The 6,175-nt window shown below is 40.3% G+C and overlaps 1 pseudogene; it reads left to right on the top strand.

The window, feature by feature from the left end:
- The first annotated feature begins 579 nt into the window (after positions 1 to 579).
- Positions 580 to 1,143, top strand: LOC136875952 (prefoldin subunit 3 pseudogene; annotated as a pseudogene).
- The last annotated feature ends 5,032 nt before the right edge of the window (positions 1,144 to 6,175 follow it).

The following is a 6,175-nucleotide window of genomic DNA, read 5'->3' as shown; positions in this document are numbered from 1 at the left end:
CGTCATTACTGTTCAGTCGAAAATATTGCATACTCTGTTATCCGATATCTTTCGTTCTATATTTTGAACATTTAGAATATGTACGAGGGTCGTAAGTAAAGTAGTAGCAACGTAGCCCAGGCACTCTCAGGAATTCGGGCATTCGCAAAAAGGATATGGGAGAGGTTAGGTGGCGCTGTTGTCGGTGTGCAGTTTGTATTTGATGGGCGTCTAGTTGGGAGTGTTGTTGCTGTGTGGCGTAGAAATGAAGAGTGTCGATTTCACCCCTCTAAAGCATGTCTTCAAAAGGTGATGAGCGTTCGTGGTCTAAAATCGAGGTTTTCTGTGGCAAAATTGCATCAGAATGTTTTCGAGGAATACGTGAAGCCTGTGGTGAGAATACATTACCGTATAGACCGGTTGCACGATGGGTCAAGGCGTTTCGTGCAGGTCGGAGTGAAACTGCGGATATGCACCGCACAGGTCTGCCGTACTCACCAGACATGAGTCCTTGTGACTTAGACCTGTTTCCGAAGTTGAAGTAACTCCTTCTAGGCTGCCGATTTCCTGACTTGGCATCTCTACTCCATTCAGGGAAAGATGGAAGGTGACAGAAAAGATGCTGGAGACGAAAAGAAAGTTAAATCTTATGCCGGGATCCCCGAAGCCGCGTTAGTGGAAGATGTTGATGCATTTATGGCATTGGATGAAAACAGTGGAGGTGCTGATAAAGTTCTCAAGAAACTGGATGAGCAACATAGCAAATACAAGTTGATGGAATTTTATCTTCTCTCAAAACGACGACGGTTAAAGGCGCAGATTCCAGACCTGGAGCATTCACTTGAGATAATGAAATTACTACTGAAGCAATGGGACTCCCCAGATGCTATTGAGGCCCGATTTCTTATATCAGAGCAAGTCTTTGTGAAGGCTGCTGTACCTCCAGCCGACATGGTGTGCTTATGGCTTATGATGCTGGAGTACACTCTAGATGATGCTATGAATCTCCTCGCGAAGAACACTGACACTGCCAAAACCAACCTAAGTTGTGTAGAACATAATCTCGATTTCTTCAGAGATCAGTTCACTACCACTGCAGTTAACACGGCTCGCGTTTTCAACTGGGATGTGAAACGGAGGCAGGATGCTTCAACTGCTTCGTAAAGCTTCCACTGTGAACTTATTTATTACTACCTCGCAATCTAATACTTCTCGCTTTGTTTCCTGATAACCACCTGAAATGGAACGTGATCATCTATGTTTATAGGAACTGAAATGGCTCTAATACCTCATAATTGTAGTATTGAAACAAAGGGTTTCTTACTCTAAATTTTAATAATAAAAATGTTATTTGTTTTACGTCCCACTAACTACCCTTTTACGGTTTTCGGAGACGCCGAGGTGGCGGAATTTAGTCCCGAAGGAGTTCTTTTAAATCTACCGACACGAGGCTGACGTATTTGAGCACCTTCAAATACCACCGGATTGAGCCAGGATCGAACTTGCCAAGTTGGGGTCAGAAGGCCAGCGCCTTAACCGTCTGAGCCACTCAGCCCGGCACTCTAAATTTTGAACCATGTAACATACTGTAATATCTTATAAACAAATATATATCTTTATTGAGAAAAAAAAAAAAGAAAAGTGGGGCGCACCGCCACTGTTATCAGTGGTCCCCAACGGCTTCTCGACATTTGCCAAAAGGTTATACAATTTGCGGGTGATTCCATTGAAGTAACGTAATACAATTGTACTTGTTAGTTCATTAAATATTGTCAAAACTTAAATTATAGTCCTCGTAGTTCTCCTAAACTATAAGAATTCACACATATTTGTCTGCTGGCTTTCTCTGAAACAGACTTTCCCATTTCGTTTCAATATTATACGCCTCAACCATAGTTTAGTCATCACCAAAAGTTATTAAAAGTACTGTATGTTTCTATAAGACCAGGCTGAGTAGCTCGAACTGTAAAACGCTGGCCTTCTTGAACCCAACTTGGCCCAGTTCGGTTGTATTTGAATTGCTCAAATACGTCAGCCTCGTGTCGGTAGATTTACTGGAACGTAAAGTAACTCCTACATGACAAAATTCCGGCACCTTGGCGTCTCCGAAAACCATAGAATTGTAGTTAGTGGGATGTAAAACAAATAACATTATTTTTAAGAATAAGTTATTCATTCTACGCTCATCGGACGTCTGTGATCGTCACGTTAATTTCGTTGACCTTTGATCTTTATACACTCTTTATTCTTCTTAACAAAGAAGTTTCTATAACTTTTTCATTCATATATTCTAGTCTTTGACGTCCTTTAAATTTCTTAGTACAATATACTGCGAAGGTTTTCCTGCAACCTTGTGTTGTTGCTATTTTCTCATCGTTTACAGAAGTTCCTCTGTGATACGTGGTGTACAATTTACCATCTAACCTTCTTCAGTGACACTAGTTTTCAGGTTCATCGATTACCTTATCACGCATTCCCTTTCCTTCTAGGCTGTGTTTTTATTGATTGGTTTTGTAATGATAGTTTATTTGCCTCTTCCTCATCGTATTCAAAAATGTTCTTTCCTTTTTGCTATTTGTTTTACGTCTCTCGGACTCAGAAAGGTCTTATGGTGACAGTAGGATAGGAAAGGCCTAGGACTGGGAAGGAAGTGACCATGGCCTTAATTAAGGTACAGCCCTGGTATTTTTCTTGGTGTGAAAATGGGAAACCACGTGAAACCATTTTCACGACCGCCTAAGCTGGGATTCTAACCCACTATCTCCCGAATGCAAGTTCACAGTTACGTGACTAAACAGCAAAGCCAAATTGCTCGATTCAATAATGTGATAAGTCGTTCTAAATGTTGCTTATGACGATAAGAAGATATTAATTTGTACCATGCATAACACTCTATTTCGACGATAATCTATTTTCATTATCAAGCAGACCTCACTCATCATTCATGACAAACGACCAGTGTGTCCGAGCGAAGTTACTATTTTGTGATTCGAGGCTGTAGATCTTTTAATTGTGAACGTCGAAGGTTCCTTAAATGAGTACTTAGTGTATTTTAAAACAACCGATATTATTTTTGTCTGTAACGCCTTCATGAATACCTGGTTAGGAGTTTCGATCCTCAGTTGAATTCGCACTAAAGTTTTATTATTATGTTTCGTATAAGTTATTCCTGTCCGCCTCTGTGGTGTAGTGGTTAGTGTGATTAGCTGCCACCTCCAGAGGCCCGGGTTCGATTCCTGGCTCTGCCACGAAATTTGGTAGAGTGCTGGAATGTGGTCGACTCAGCCTCGGGAGGTCAACTGAGTAGAGGTGGGTTCGATTCCCTCCTCAGCCATCCTCGAAGAGGTTCTCCGTCGTTTCCCACTTCTCCTCCAGGCAAATGCCTCTTCCTTGTCTATCCTTTCCAATCTTCCCCTCCACCGCAAGGCCCCTGTTCAGCATAGCAGGTGAGGCCGCCTGGGCGTAGTATTGGTCATCTCCCCAGTTGTATCCCCGACCCAGAGTCTGCAGCTCCAGGACACTGCCCTTGAGATGGTAGAGGTGGGATCCCTCGCTGAGTCCGAGAAAAAAAACCGACCCTGGAGGGTAAATAGATAAAGAAGAAGAAGATAAGTTATTCCTTATTCATTCCAAGGTAAGAACGTCAAAGATGATCGGTCGTAGCAGAAGTGCCCTAGTAATCATGTTCATTTAGGAGACTGACTAACGAATGTAATTCCTACGGGCAGTTCGCTCATATATTGTCTGTACTTCGCAACCCGTCCAGCTTTATGACTAAATATTTAGCATCATGGCTTTTGATTCAAGAGGTCCCAGAGTTGATTTCTGGCAAGACCATGGATTTAAAAACTGTTCATTTCTTAATTCTTCTGGCTCGGGAGCCCCATAATCGCCAACCCACCCTCCCAAGTTAAGAGCCCCTGGATCCCCTTTTAGTCACCTCTTACGACAGGCTATTCCACCACCCCATCCACAGAGGAATAATGTACAGAGACGTGGACACTGAAACATTACCTATTTTATTATTATTATTATTATTATTATTATTATTATAATTATTATTATTATTATTATTATTATTATTATTATTATTATTATTATTATTATTATTATTATTATTATTCTTAGATTCATCTTCGTTGTGTTATGGTATGGACTACATCAAGTTTATTACCTTAATTTACTTATCTCAATGCCCGCCTGGTGGCCATGATCATTTCGGCGTCAAGTCGGCACCGTGGTTAGCTGATTCGAGTCCCACTGGTGAAAAAATGTTGTCACCATCAGATTTTTTGTTCGGAAGGGTAGGAAATGTGGTGGTGCACAGTTTCGAATCACTAGGTTGCTTGTCAAAAGTGTGAGGGTTTAATTCCAAATCTCTCCGTTGGAGAGATTGCGATTTATCGTCACCAAAAACCGAGACGCGCAAGTCGCCCGTGTGCGTCAGCTACGATGGTCCACGCTAGGCATCTCCGGAGGCCACGTGATTGCATCGTCATCATCGTCTACCTCCAAGTCACTTTATTCTTTAAGAATACGCCGGGCTGAGTGGCTCAGGCGGTTAAGGCGCTGGCCTTCTAACCCCAACTTGGCAGGTTCGATCCTGGCTCAGTCCGGTGGTATTTGAAGGTGCTCAAATACGACAGCCTCGTGTCGGTAGATTTACTGGCACGTAAAAGAACTCCTGAGGGACTAAATTCCGGCACCTCGGCGTCTCCGCAGACCGTAAAAGTAGTTAGTGGGACGTAAAGCAAATAACATTATTATTATTCTTTAAGAATACGAATGAGCTTTAGGCAAGAGACATAATTGTCATTTGTTCATTAATTCATTCCTTCCGCAGTCATTTGCTGTAATGAATGGTATGAAGGCTTCGTTCGTTTTAACTTATTCAGTGGACTTGGCAGGTTCACATGAAAGCAATAGGAAAGTACTTCAGTTCTCATTTTCGTACTACTTCTCTTCAGTGATTTTTAGACTATTTAGGGCTGCAGATGATGGATCTACTGGGCGGGTCCAGTCTTCCTTTGAGATGAGAACATAATGTACAGTTCAGTAAGTCTCATGCCATTCTTGTTGGTGAATTTATGAGCTTGGTATTTGCCTGCTGTCTTTTGGTATTCTTTTTCCCTTCCAAACCGTGCATATTATTATTATTATTATTATTATTATTATTATTATTATTATTATTATTATTATTATTATTATTATTATTATTATTATTATTATTTAAAATTTATCTCAATATCTGATGTTATTGCATTGAGAAGAATTCCATCAATACCAAGAATTCTCTTCTCGCCCCTTGAAATTGCGATTCATATTGAAGTAGATAGGCCTATCCTGGTTAGCATGGAACTTCGATAAGTTACGGAATAAGGCTAGAATGAGAACAGCTTGTTAATGCTATGAATCAGGTTTGACAATGTATTTCAAGTTTGTACTTGGATCATACAACTCCACCTATAGTCTTATAGTGTAAACATATTTCCCGATCAATAAATCTTTCTTCAGTGTTATTATTCATATGTGTTAACTAAGTTGACGTATAGATGAACGTTTCCAGAGATGAAGTCATTCTCGTTTTTCAACCATTAGAGCTGTCATTATCTGCACGGGTGTATACTGTAGATCACAAGATATATATAGGCAGGAATATGTGGATATTACAAGAGAAATTCCCTATGTTTAGTAATCTGAGTACATACTACAGATCCTTAGAACTGCGAAGTCGATTTGTGAAATTTACTGTAGAAATGAAATACTGAAGTATGACGAGCAAGACTTCGAAAAACTTATTTCAAGTTTAACAGAAGAACATATCTTAGGAAAATGACGGTCATCTAGTTTGTGAACGTAAAAGAATGGTCCATGGTTAGAGGCAACAAACTGGTGAAGAAAAAAGTATGTGAAGACGTAGAAAATAAATGGACGACATTTATAAGGCTGAGAAACAGTATTGGGGTGTGAAGGAGAACTTCAGACTTTGAGCGAAAAAAAGGAAATTCATTGCATTTATGTCAGAAAAGTTCTGCGCACAGTTCTGTTGAATGGTGTGATGTGAAATAAATCATACTTCTCAATTCTAGTAATTATCCAAGTCATAGGTTAAGAATGAGCTCTGGAGAATGCAATCGCGGTTGAGGAAGTAAAAGGAATATGTAGAAAATTATTAGGTAAAGTATCAACAGGAGTA

The sequence above is a fragment of the Anabrus simplex genome, chromosome 6 (genome assembly GCF_040414725.1).
Source record: "Anabrus simplex isolate iqAnaSimp1 chromosome 6, ASM4041472v1, whole genome shotgun sequence".
Lineage (NCBI taxonomy): Eukaryota > Metazoa > Arthropoda > Insecta > Orthoptera > Tettigoniidae > Anabrus > Anabrus simplex.
This window is presented reverse-complemented; position numbering and strand designations above follow the sequence as displayed.